This window comes from Botryllus schlosseri, chromosome 11 (assembly GCF_051294905.1).
Source record: "Botryllus schlosseri isolate E-star chromosome 11, Bs_hap1, whole genome shotgun sequence".
Lineage (NCBI taxonomy): Eukaryota > Metazoa > Chordata > Ascidiacea > Stolidobranchia > Styelidae > Botryllus > Botryllus schlosseri.
This window is the reverse complement of record NC_137246.1, coordinates 5,001,835-5,016,437: the sequence shown is the minus strand read 5'-3', so window position 1 is coordinate 5,016,437 and position 14,603 is coordinate 5,001,835. Positions and strand designations below refer to the sequence as shown.

The following is a 14,603-nucleotide window of genomic DNA, read 5'->3' as shown; positions in this document are numbered from 1 at the left end:
CGTACCACTAGTGGTACGCGGAGGTCTTCCAGGTGGTACGCGAGAAGATTCTGTTTTTTTTTTCGACGGAAGGGAGTTATAAGTTAAGGTGGGGTTGAACACAAAGATTGTTCTCCAATAAACTTCAGGCTTAGCATGGCCTCCTCGTACTCGACTCCAGCTTAATTCTCACTCCCCAGCTGCTAATTTTCCCTTCTACGTGGGAGTGCGAGCAAGGATTTTCATCTCTGATGACTATCAAGTCGAAGAAACGAAACCGACTTGTTGCGCCCATGCGTGACTGTCGATGCGTTGTGAGCAAACATATGTCACGCATCGACCAGCTAGTGCAGTGGTTCTCAAACTGAGGGGCGTGAAAGCAACATTTGAAGGGAGGCGCTAAGCTTCAGCCAACTGCAAATATTTTTCGCGCTTCGCGCGATTTAACTGCAGTTGTTCATTGTTTTTACTATATGTGTATAGTCCTAATAGCGTATTTGAGAATTCTCTTATCAACTGTCATTGCCTTCCATGCCATCAAATTATTCGTTGGGATTGCTAGCATTCTGGTTGCATTTTGTGATATGACGATAAAGGGGGCGTGAAATTTTTCACTATCATAAACGGGGACGTGTCTAAAAAAGTTTGAGAACCGCTGAGCTAGTGGAAAATAAGCAGAAGCAGCCATCGCATTGAAACGATTGACGTTTTTTGTTTGCTGTTATTTATTATGTTCTTGTGGTTGGTGGTGATAAAACAATTCCATGCATCCCATTTACCCTGGCTGATAATATCTAGCTTAGTAGTATTTGCTATTACGCCGCGCATGGGGACTGAAACATTTTTTGACCGCTTTCAGCGCGCGCAACTTATGTAGGTGGTACGCGAGCACTGCATAAAACCTCCAAATGGTTCGTGGGTGAAAAAAGGTTGGGAACCACTGTACTAAAGCCACCAAGTCAGTACATGTACTGCGACAACACAGACTTCACACCAATATATACATATTTATTCGAGTTTTTCAAACGTAAAATTGCGTCGGGAGATGACGAGGACTCAACGGAGACAAATAATGATGTTTTTGTGCAGATCGTTGCTTGTAATCGTACACAAATGGGCTCCGTCGGTATGTTACTGCGCCTGAAAAACAAACTTGAGTACCGGTACTAGCAAAAGTCAAATTTTCGAGCCATTATTGTGGATTTGACGTCACAATGATAATCTTGAAGCATCGACGGCCGAAGATCATGTCGGCAGCAGTATTTCACGACGGTTCTGAACCTCCGCGTTGCCATTGAAAAGGAATTAACGATTTAAGGATGATATATTATCAATATATAATATAATAAGAATATTCTGTGAAATTTACAACGTCACAGCTAATCTATAAGTACCATAGAAACACCAACAAAATCCATACCTTGGCAGCAGCGCGCCTGAAATCAGCCAAACTTCAGTTCGTACCGAAGCCTGTCCTAGCAACACGACAGGATCAATCAAGGCACGTTACGCATCATTAGATAGATATCGTTCGCGGCCACAATACGGACGTAGGTACGTCTCGGTAGCTAAGGTAGCGACGAAGTTACGATCGGTTGAAATTGGGGTTATTTGGTGAAAATCGCGGCGTTTTGAAGACAATCGTCAAATTTAGCTCGGCGTCGAAAGAGTTAAAGGTCAACTGCATCTTCATAACAACTTTGCGGAATCATGTTCAGATTTTTTTTTCATAACGAAATTACCGAATTTCCGTGTTTCAACTCAATAGGAAATTGCCGTAATTTTGACTGAAAGTTCCAATATTGGCATGTTTACAGAAAAAGCAGAAGGTGCATTGTGACGTCAAGTGAGTGACACATATTGTCAACACCGGTTACAGCGGCTGTTTGTGTTCTCGCAGTTTTTATTCTAGTCAGTTATGGCCGAGGTTTCCATTGTATCGGATTTGTCAAGTGATATTGAGACTGAATCCGAGTACTCGGATGTCGAATGTAAGTATCATTTTTTCACATACTTACAAAATTACCGTTTAAATGTTTGATTGGTTCAGGTGTTGATGCGCTCGATCCCACGTCAGTGGAACCCCTTGCAGCTTCATGATGATGGGTCATGATCAGCCTATAGCTTGCTCAGGGCAAGCCGCTCGTCGAGACTACATGAAATACAGTTGTATATATAGTATGTCGTGTAATAGCTCGTTTCAGTCATGTATCTTGATATCTGACATCTTGATAAGTTTGTGCTGTAAGGAGGTTCCGAGAGTTACTGACAGAATTGAAGTGTATCACAGAATTGCCAGGATTCAATTCAGTGTGTCTGGACGTTGACGTATTGGAGATGTCCTACTATGGATATCGACAGGAATATGGCTGCAGAATAATAACATCGAGTTCGATGCATGAATATGGGATGAGTCTCTGATTCGGTTGCCAAATACTTTTCTCGCACTAATACACCTGTTTTTACTTTTCAGGAAGTTGAAACATACTGCCTACAGAAATTGTGTTCGCTGGGTATGGAGATTCTGTGGCAAAAACCAGCGGAAAATCCTGCCTGCATGCGTTGTTACTGCTGTCCGAACAAAATTTACGTCAAATACTTACAAAGGATTCCAGTTCAGTAACGCCACATTGTGAATGTACACTGTACAGTTGTATTACAAATAATAAACGCATACAACTAATCGACCAAAATAGCTACTGTGTCAGGCAGAAAAGCATATCGGGTTTTATGTCAGGCAATAGCTTCGCTTCCTCTCCAATTTTGATTATGCTGCTGGTCAGAGGAGGTGGAACGGTCTCAGCACAGTCGCTCAACTCAACAGCTTCTGGTCCAGTTCTGATGAGTGCTTGAACTTCTTCGCTTGCTCATTGCAGTATTCTAGATCATGCATAACAATATGACGAAATCTTATGATGCAGTCAGATCAACGGCAGTTACCAAATGTTGAATTTTCAAGTATCTTGTGGACCGAACATTCCCCATTTTTGTACTTCGGGTATTTGACCGCGGTGCTCCTTCTTTCGACATTTTCTGAGTTTTCGAGCAATTTTCATTGAAATGCAGGATTGCCAACTGCATCCTACAAAAAATGCATAATTGATGAGGCTAGTTATGCCAAAATCTTATATAGGTTGTTTTGAATAGGCGAGAAACTGCAAGGTACCTACCTGGCTTTTTGACTGAAATATGGTTGTAGTGATATAACTTTGAGCAGAAATGATTGAGGAGGGCATTGAATGATTCACTTCCAGCAGTGTTTCCATTCGGCGATAGATGGCGTACGTCATTTTTCATTCGCGTGGAGTAGAGAACATCGCAAATCCTGTCATATGCCAATGAATCTGAAAATGGATTATCATAACGGTAAACAACAGAATCAAAGATGCTATTCATTGTAACTTAAATTTAGGCCTATATGTATCATGTATATATGCTGAATGGAGCAGTTTGGTTCTTTTTGATACAGTGAAGTAGGCTATTTCATCTTTAAAGGATGTAACAGCATCTACATTCTACACTACCCGTAAATCAAAATCTGGAGTATGAGCAGTTTGTGCAGTCTTGCTTGATTCTCAATGTGCTACCTAAACCAGACTCTTGCACGTCCGACTCTGATTGACACATTGGACAATGTTGAAAAATGCTCACCAGCTTCTTTCTGTCCACAATCACAAACTGGATCTTGCTATTCTCCAGACATTCCTCTAAATCTGAATGCCTGCAAATCAATATCTTGGTGAAGATTGGTACAAATATGATTACACTGTTCAAGTACTCACTCTGACTCGCCATCTAACTCTGTTGGGTGGAAGCTATCTTGACAGGGATTGGATATCACTTTCACAGTCTTCATAATCCTCTCCAGCAATAGGGTTTGGACAGCGATGAAAAGACACTTTGGGTACCGAATATCGCGTATTTGAGCCACCATACGCGACACAAGATGTGCCTCCGTGCCTCATCTTCTTCATACCTTCCATATTCACAATCAAATCCAGTATCAAAATCAATCCCAACACGAATAACTATCTGTTTACTACACTGAGCTATACCAGGACTTTTGTCGTGTCACTCACATGACGTCATTTCATAGCTGAATGATTTCATATCCGTTTTTCAGCTTTTCGATTTATAATTTAAATTACGTGAAAACTATCATGTAATTTGAATTTTTATTATTTTATTCATATTCCTAACCACATAACGTACGAAATAAGACGAAGTCATTTTTTAGATGCAGTTGACCTTTAAGTCGAGCAGCTATGCTTACTCGAGTGTATGAACTGAGAAATGAAATAGCAACTTTCCTCAAAAACACAAATATCGCCGATTCACAATCTTGTAATCGAAAAATGGTATCTCATCTTGCTTCCCCGGTACATTTAACGTCACATCTGAACAAATTTAATTTGCAACTTCAGGGGGAAAACAACTAAATACATGAGATGTTGAGGCGCATTCAAAACAACTCTGTGTCTCTGGAAATGTCAACAGTACAAAGAAAATTATGTTCACTTTCCTATACTGGAGGAGAGAAAACCTAGTACCAACACTACATTTGTATATGTGCTACGAAATTTATCAATTTTGAATAGGCTCTGATTCTTGTTTCATCTGACTTGTTACCAGAAGTTGAAAACCTGTCACAAAGTAAGCCGCGTTAATTGTCACAATTATTCTGTGTTGTTGAAGTGTAAATACATGTGTCTTCTGATTGGTATGATTGAGATTGCAGCAATGTAGGATAATATACCGAAGTGAGCGTAAAATAGTACTAAGAAAAAATCTGGCCCGCCAAAAAGTTGTACACCCGAAATTTGGCCCGCGACTAGCAAAAGGTTGCCGACCCCTGACATACAGTCACTAACATTTAAAGAAGTAAGCAAGCAGTGGGGAATCCCGGCGGACTGCGGCCGCGGGTCACATTCTCATGTAAGACGGGAAACTGCCCGCGGGCCGTATGTTGCCCGTCCCTGTTCTCAGGTCATATCATATATCATGTATAATGTGTCTTTTTAATCTAAGAAACAAAGACTTGAATCAAAGTGGCTTATAACACCGAAATAGCCAATATGAGCATACTCAAATTGGACATACTTTGTAGAATGCCATCCTTAGGAAGTGCTTTTTATGGCAATCCAAAAGTACTCAATTGAAATATTCTCTGCCGAACAGCTGCGACGCGTAGAGAAAAGTTGTTTGTCCCGTAAAAAGTGTCAAGTTTGAATGACACGTGGTCCGTGCCAATGGTTTTTGATTTAGCTTATGGCCATAGGTACGTTTTGGGTAATTTCAAGTGGGGTAATATAAGGGATTAAACTCCAAAATTTCTAAACTATCTCTATGCTACGAGATGCCATTGATTGCTTTTGACAAAGAGTCGACTGATTTTTTTTTCTCGCTCGGCGCGATTCACCTTCAGCTCATAATTATTGCTCTGTGTATAGTTAGAATTTCATATCAAAGAGAATTTTCTCATCAGTCATCGAGTGCCGTGCCATGCCGTTGGGATTGAAAACATTTGGTTACTCTTTTCAATATTTTTGGTGTGACGATAAGGGGGGGGGGGGGATTTTTCACTTTCATCAAGAGGGAGGCATGTCTAAAAAGTTTGCGAACCACCGGGATATACGGATGATATCTGATAAGTCACGCTCGTAGATTGCAGGCACGCACCTGAAGTACGAGAACAATCCATGCGTTGTTTTCAACGACCTCACACAAACTAACGAAGTGATATCAAAATATTACAATACATGGACACGGGAAAAGTTCCACTCGTCCGTCATGCAATAGGGAGAGAGAGAGAGAGAGAGGGGGGGGAGATGATATTTTTTTCGCCTGCACTATCGAGATGCTTTGACGACGGAGATGCGATACGACGACCGTGGCGTCGCCTAGTCTGCACCACCGTTTTGTTCTCCTCCATCATATCCGTGGATGCTGAGCGCCAACCAGGATAGCTGCGGATACCAGTTTTCGAGTTTATGGTCTGACCCAGCCGGGGATCCAACCCACGACCTACCGATTAAGAAGCCGGGCGCGTAACCATTACATTATCTCGATCTCTCGCAATAGGAATCAATAGTCGGTTCCGAAACTTACGGATTTCTGATAAATCTATCAAACGCCACGTTGTCATAATAGTTGATTGTCATGTATATGCAAGTGTACCTAACACAAATAACCATCGTCACCTCGATATTAAAACCGCCCGTTCCCATTTACCAGCGTATCAATTTACCGACAATCTTCAGAAGCATGCTAGTAGTATAGTAGATCGCTCTGGGTGTGCCTGGGGCTCTTATGGGTGCGGCGGTGAGGTGCCTGAAAACTCGTGGTGGTGACTCGTACTTTCAGACCCCCCCCTCTCGGCGGTGAGGTGCCATGTGTTCTTATGGACGTGGTCGTGATTCGTACTTTCGGGTATAGGCTGCGGCGGTGACTCGTATTGAAAACTCGTGGTCGTGACTCGTACTTTCGGGAATAGGCTGCGGGGGTGACTCGTATTGAAAACTCGGGGTCGTGATTCGTACTTTCAGGTATAGGTTGCGGCAGTGAATCGTATTGAAATACCCGTGTTGGTGAGTCGTATTTTGAAGGTATAGGCTGCGGCGGTGATTCGTCTGTCGTGTATTCTTACAGAGTCTCTTCTGATTCACCATGTGTTCTTATGGGCGTGGCGGTGATTCGTACTTTCGAGTAAAGGCATCTCTCGCGCGGTGTTAAATATGTATCACGTGATTGGTACTTAGTTATTGTGTATATCCCAAATTATTATATATGACCAATTTGAAGTAATCCCAACGTTTACGGTGAGTGCGACAATGATATATCGTTATTCTTCTGGGTGCGGCGATGATTCGTACTTTCGGGTATAGACCGCGGCGGCATGTCGTACTTTCAGCAAAAAAGGTGTGGAATAGTTTACAAAATCTTGGAATCACTCGCAGAATTATATTTTGGTAATTATTTTGTCACAGAGCCGGCGTAGACGGTGATTCCAATACCAACAATAACCGTGCACACAAACTAACACTTCAAAAAGGTGTGAAATATTTGTAAAATGCTACGATCACTCACAAGATAATGTCCCAGACATAGCCATCATTCGTGACTTGATGTTACATACATACCAATCGCTCACAAGGTAATATTTTGATAGTTTGGCACGGAACTTGATTTCACTCGTAAGATTTATTAAGTAACGAATAACAGACCGCCAGTGTCGGTAACTTGAACAGCGACAAATTGTCACTTATTTCCGCTCTAACCCTAATCCTTTGTGAAGTGAACGCTTATTCAAAAGGCTGTGATATAATTTTAAAATCCAACGACCACTCACCGGATAATGCTTCAGACATAGCAATCCCTCTTACCCGCTCACAAGGTAATATTTCGGTAATTAGTTTGTCACAGAACCGTCGCAGGCGGTGATTCGAAAACCAACAATTTGTCACTTGCCCGCGATCGCTATATCTTTCACGCCTCCAGAATAGTGGCTGACTTTCGTTGCGTGATAAGGTCCATGAAAATATTCAATCAATGTGTTAGTTTATCAACTTGAAATGAAACTCACTACACAAATCAAGTTGATTCGTATCTGAATGTTTTAAATCGGTACAACTCTAATCCTTTGACAAATCCCTTTAACGCGTTTTTGTTGAATCGAACGTACCCTGAATATTACTGACACCAACATTCAGTCGCATCGAATTATTCGCACATTCCGCGCCGCTGTTTCACACCTATAGAATCAATACCAACTAGCTAAATGAGAATCAAGAATCACAAGTATGCACGTACAATAATTATATTCAATACTGAGAAATCAAACACTTAACAAAAAACACGCAACTAATCATTTGCCAACTCTAGCATTACCAAAAAATTCAGGTATTGTTGATTGAAAATCCTTGAGTCATTATTATCAAAAATGTTAAAGTACCGCATCGGAATCCATTCGCAGGATGTACTAAAGGTAAATCCAGATAATCCAAAATGAAATATTAGGACTTTGACATAGTCTGAATTGAAATAGATTGACAAACATAACTTCCAACTTTCACCCAGTCACATTTCGAAATTATACGCATATTGATTTGAAACAAGTCATGAAATATTACAACTATATTCGCGATCGGACTTTCCGTTTGGCAAAGATAGTTTCAGAAATACTATCACTATGACATCTCAACATTTCAACATCTTGCCATCAACAAAAGAGTAAAATACAAAAACCTTTAAAGTCAATCCGTTTGTAACTCACCCAACCAAAACAAAAAGTATCCGTATGAAAAGTAGCCAAGACTACGCCAGTAATCACTACAATCCAAAATCCATAGCAAGCTCGGTTGTATTCATATCCCTACGACGCGTCTTTTGTTTTTCAACTGTAAAAGTCGCTACTATTTTGCAAGACAAAGTAATTACTACTCGATATATTTTGTAAGACAAAAGTAATTACTACTCGGTGCGCGCAACTTGAGATTAACATATGTTTTGAGTATATGATATTTGAATGTCTGACCAACGTAGTTGAGAATTCATTTCTTACAATCGAACGCAGGTGTTATATTGAATATTATCATGATGTAATCATAAGGATTGATACTTTAGTTTGACATACGAGATTTGTAATAGTCGATCATGACTTGATTATTGAATCATGACGTAATTACACCGGTGTTGGTTATTGTGATATCAACAAACTTTTCAGGGATATTTTTAATTAACGCATCGATTTGTAAAACGAGGACTTGCATGTGCGGAAAGTTTTTGATCAGGAAATTAATCCAGGATCGTTCGAATCGTGTGATCAATATTTAACCCTTTCACACCCACCATTGTATGTGCTAAATGTAAAAAAAAAACATTGTGAAGTCTATAGATCTACACTTCAAGGTTTTGATCAGCACAGAAGCAATTGTAATACCTTTACCGATGCGTCCTATTCAACAGACTTGGTTAATACAAACTCATGTCAATAATAAAATCACAGTATGTGCTACACTGAAATCTACAGAAAATATCTTTGTATTGCTGCTCGTAGTAGTGATATCGATTTGAACCTCCAGAATAATTGTCATCATCTAACCAAACTACTGAAATTCGTTGTCAATTTGTCTGATGTTCACTGAATGCGTACTAGAACTATTTGCGCAACGCACACGATCAGAGGAGAAATTGGAAATTTTCCCATTGTCATTCGTCAAAGTAAATACCATCACAATACTCTGTCACTAAAAGACGTTACTTGTATGTGATTGAATCACCGGCAATTAACTAGCTAAATCAAACCCCTAAGAAATTTCACACACTCATTGGATATTAAACAGCGCCGCTTAATCGTTGTGGGTCGTTTTTCTAAGTACAAATCATATCCACCCAAACGAAAACAATTTTCACTCACTTGGTTAATGAAGCCGAGGTCGACATTCGATATTTTGTTTGCGGGAAATACTTTGTAATAAACACACTGGAGTGGTTGAGCTTTACCATCATCAAGCTGTCATTTGTATCGTTTAATTAACCGACATTTAGCGATTGGTGAACATACCGAACGATACACAGTCACTTCGAAATACTCCGTTGATCGTAATTTCCATCATCATAATAATCGAAGTACAATTGTTTCGAATCGCTGGAGTGGTTGAGCTTTACATCATCAGACTGCCATCTGTACATCAAGAATACATCCGACTTGTAACTGTGTCGTTTACCTAACCGAGTTGTATGCACAGTTTGATATTTAGCGATTGCTGAACATACCACTTCGAAATACTGCGTTGATCTCAATTCCTTTGTCGTGATAATCGAAGTACATTTGTTTCGATTTCGTAAAAACCAACTTTTCTATGACATGATAAATTTTTGAAAAGTTATGCTTAGAAGATTGGTGCATCTCGCGGAAAAATAATATACCACTCATATTGATACTGTTACTCCATTGACCGGTATTTTCAAACGAGTCGATTTTCAACCGAGCAAAATTTATTACTTGAGTTGTCCCGCTTACTATATTTAAATATAAACTCATCCGTCTTTCAACAACAAAGACATGGATAAAAAGTACACAAGAAAACACAACAAGTTTTACTTTTGTTGGACACCAATTATTATTCCACGCATCTCATTTCATACTAAGTGTATATGAAAGATATTCATGGCACACGAAAATATTCGATATTCCATGCTACGAACATACGCAATGATTGGTGACGCTTTCACACTATTTCGATTTAGTGTAACAAAAACAACAACAACAATTTTCACTCTCTTGACTTATGAAAACAACAGACGAACCTTCATTCAATATTTTGTTTTTGTCAACTAGTTACTTTTTCATGAGACCCCCACAACTCTTACAGAAGTACGAAAGATATTTACATCACACAAAGTAATCAACTTTACTCGATATTCTCACATTACGAAACTAAAGAATGGTTGGTTTGACTCTACAAACTGTTTCGTTACCTCAAGAACTTTATTGTCTGAATGGTTGTTCATGTGTCTTAAGAACCAAATAGTTCAACACAGCACTAGTACCAACAGAAACATCAGAGTTGTTTACACAAAAGTTTGTATGTGTACAGTATGCGAATACCATGTGTAAGTCCAGCACAATTGTGGTATCCATCCGGGTTTAGTTAACACAATTTACGACACCGAGGTCGCCTCATCTTTCGTAAGACAACAAACCAACCAAGGTTTCAGGATATGTCCATGTCATAGCAATAAATCAGCTACTCCAACAACAGAGTACATATGTTTTCTAGTTACGGTGCTTACATCTTACACACAAATCAATCTACTTTGCTAACAAAAAGTGCTGAGTCATCAAGTGATTGCCCTAGCAACAAAACAGCTAAACGTACTATCATACAAAATGGCCGTTATAGTCACCAACGGTACATGGTACAAGTAACAAGTCTCGAGAATCCAGTTATTGAAAAAACGTGAAAGTGTTTCTCCTGCACCAAGTGGTTATGTTGACGAAAGCGTATATTGTAATATCATGATCGATTTGCATTCGTTGGTAACAAAATGTCACTACTCTAAATAATTATTTTTCACTCAAAAGCATACTTGTCACCATTCGTTTTCATCAAGCACGAGTTCACGAAACCTACTTACTACGACATGAATTGTTATTTTTATGTTGTGTAAATAGGTAATAATTCATTTTAGTAACACTATATCAACATCATCGAGTTGTGTGAATAGATTTACATGTGGTCTTGTGGTTTTAATCGAACTACACAGCACGGTCTAATGTAGAGTCATCTCTATTGTACAGCAACTCGATAATCGAAATGTATGTATTAAAATTTAAACAGCGATCTTGTTTCATCACGCGAAAAATATGTTCACTATCGCGATACTCTGCAGAGGACGTGTAAATCCTTTTCACACTCGTAATAGTATACCAACGGCTACCGGCGACAACGTTTAACAACACCAACGACACTAAACATACGATACCTACCCAAGTAAAATTACCATTTTCACCTGGAGGTCAGCCGTTACCTGAGTAAAAATACCATTATTCTTTGGAGATTTATCGTTTAATCAGAGTAACAAAACATTTTCACTTGGGGGTCTATCGTTTCCAAGAGTAACAAGCCCCCTTTCCTTTGGAAATCTATTTTTCCCTGGGTAATAAACCTTTTTCACTTGCAAATATATTTTCCCCCCGGGTAACAAACCTTTTTCGCTTGGAAATATATTTTTCCTTGAGCAACAAACCATTTTCACTTGGAAATATATTTTTTTACCTGAGCAACAAACCATTTTCACTCGGCGGGCCGTCGTTTACCTGAGTAAAAATATCATTTTCCTTTGGAGATCTGGCGTTTACCCATTGTAACAATACATTTTCACTTGGGAATCTGTCGTTTACCTGAGTACCAATACCGTTTTCACTTGGAAATCTATCTTTTCCCTGGGTAACAATACCATTTTCGTTTTGAAAACTGACCACCACACCGGCCAATTTGATATTTTTTGTATATTGTTACAACAGACAGTGACAAAATATACACCAACAACAACTCCGATACATTTGTGTAATCACATACTCACTTGTTCTGGTGCATCCCATCAAAATTGACGGTTAGCCACACACACACACAATAACAATGCGCTATTTCGATATGACTGCGATGTCCGGGTTCGTGCTTTAGATTTTCCAGAATCAATCCGTCCAAAGTTGTAATCCCCGACTTTGTTAACTGGTTGATACACGGATAACAATCTTCAGAAAATGTGGGAATGCATGCTACCCATCGTGCTAACGATTCCAGGTTACTTGTAAATAATTTTCTTGCTCACCCTATACAGATTATACGTACAGGGATATGTAGCGGTAATCGGTTTGGTCAATACATATCGCCCCATTTAGTATGGAATTACAAACCCAACACAGGTCAGTCCATAACCGGATCCGGATATTCAATGCAAAGCGATAAAGCAGAACCAATGACCAAATGTAATTAAACATGTAGATTCACAACCCTTGATTTTTTTTTCCTGAAAAATGACAATACATATCGAATATATTTTACGATTGTTCAACCCTACCAAGTATTCACGTAAATGTGGTTTATGACATTACATACAATGTGCCGGTGTACAAATGTTGGGTGTTTATGCACACATCGGTATGACGTATAGACAACATCATCATACCCTCCAGGACTTCGTTATTGCATCGCGAGTTCAATAAAATCAATTTTGTATATTCAATCGATGGCATAGACGACGGAAGGCTTGGAGATCCAATGTAAAATTCAGACAAACAAACGGGTATATTTGTCCATCTTGGTTATTCACTCAACTACCATTGGTGCTCTCGATACAGCGAACGGTACAGTATGCAACGCATATCATTAGAGTGATATATCCACAGGTAAATATGGGGCCTGGCCACAATAATTGTACGACACCGACAAATCGATGCACGCAAGGTGTGGTTGATAATAATTGTTTCATGTGTCAAAGAGACAGCACCCCCTCGTAAAGGTTAGCAGATCCCACAGAAACACACCTAGGATTACATTATCAAATCGATTTCAAACTTAAACCGAATCACTGGTGTTGAGAGTAGTGATATCCGATTTTTCGAATATTCATATCGACTTAGTGAACGATCGGTAACGACACTTATCATAAACATTATGAATATTAGTAATTCCAGTCGTGTCTATCTTGTGTTGTTACTAGTTGCTAAAACCGTCGACTGAATCAGTGAACGGATAGTAATCTGGGTTAAATCTCGATACAATACAGGGAAAAGATAGATTTCCAAGTGAAAACGGTATTGGTACTCAGGTAAACGACAGATTTCCAAGTGAAAATGTATTGTTACAATGGGTAAACGCCAGATCTCCAAAGGAAAATGATATTTTTACTCAGGTAAACGACGACCCGCCGAGTGAAAATGGTTTGTTGCTCAGGGAAAAAATATATTTCCAAGTGAAAATGGTTTGTTGCTCAGGGAAAAAATATATTTCCAAGTAAAAATGGTCTGTTACCCGGGGGGAAAATATATTTGCAAGTGAAAAAGGTTTATTACCCAGGGAAAAATAGATTTCCAAAGGAAAGGGGGCTTGTTACTCTTGGAAACGATAGACCCCCAAGTGAAAATGTTTTGTTACTCTGATTAAACGATAAATCTCCAAAGAATAATGGTATTTTTACTCAGGTAACGGCTGACCTCCAGGTGAAAATGGTAATTTTACTTGGGTAGGTATCGTATGTTTAGTGTCGTTGGTGTTGTTAAACGTTGTCGCCGGTAGCCGTTGGTATACTATTACGAGTGTGAAAAGGATTTACACGTCCTCTGCAGAGTATCGCGATAGTGAACATATTTTTCGCGTGATGAAACAAGATCGCTGTTTAAATTTTAATACATACATTTCGATTATCGAGTTGCTGTACAATAGAGATGACTCTACATTAGACCGTGCTGTGTAGTTCGATTAAAACCACAAGACCACATGTAAATCTATTCACACAACTCGATGATGTTGATATAGTGTTACTAAAATGAATTATTACCTATTTACACAACATAAAAATAACAATTCATGTCGTAGTAAGTAGGTTTCGTGAACTCGTGCTTGATGAAAACGAATGGTGACAAGTATGCTTTTGAGTGAAAAATAATTATTTAGAGTAGTGACATTTTGTTACCAACGAATGCAAATCGATCATGATATTACAATATACGCTTTCGTCAACATAACCACTTGGTGCAGGAGAAACACTTTCACGTTTTTTCAATAACTGGATTCTCGAGACTTGTTACTTGTACCATGTACCGTTGGTGACTATAACGGCCATTTTGTATGATAGTACGTTTAGCTGTTTTGTTGCTAGGGCAATCACTTGATGACTCAGCACTTTTTGTTAGCAAAGTAGATTGATTTGTGTGTAAGATGTAAGCACCGTAACTAGAAAACATATGTACTCTGTTGTTGGAGTAGCTGATTTATTGCTATGACATGGACATATCCTGAAACCTTGGTTGGTTTGTTGTCTTACGAAAGATGAGGCGACCTCGGTGTCGTAAATTGTGTTAACTAAACCCGGATGGATACCACAATTGTGCTGGACTT

At 39.2% G+C, this 14,603-nt stretch overlaps 2 long non-coding RNA genes across 3 annotated transcripts; both read right to left on the bottom strand.

Moving 5' to 3' along the window:
• Positions 1 to 971: 971 nt before the first annotated feature.
• Positions 972 to 1,656, bottom strand: LOC145450907 (uncharacterized). Its single transcript, XR_013918629.1, has 2 exons — positions 1,400 to 1,656; positions 972 to 1,119 (listed from the first exon to the last, which is right to left on the bottom strand). It is a non-coding gene; the product is annotated as an uncharacterized LOC145450907 (long non-coding RNA).
• A 953-nt stretch (positions 1,657 to 2,609) lies between these two features.
• On the bottom strand, positions 2,610 to 4,228 carry LOC145450908 (uncharacterized). 2 transcript variants are annotated; one of them, XR_013918631.1, is made up of 3 exons: positions 3,631 to 4,228; positions 3,150 to 3,323; positions 2,610 to 3,061 (listed from the first exon to the last, which is right to left on the bottom strand). It is a non-coding gene; the product is annotated as an uncharacterized LOC145450908 (long non-coding RNA). The 2 variants fall into 2 exon arrangements; XR_013918630.1 differs by having other exon boundaries at positions 3,150 to 4,228.
• Between the last annotated feature and the right edge of the window lie 10,375 nt (positions 4,229 to 14,603).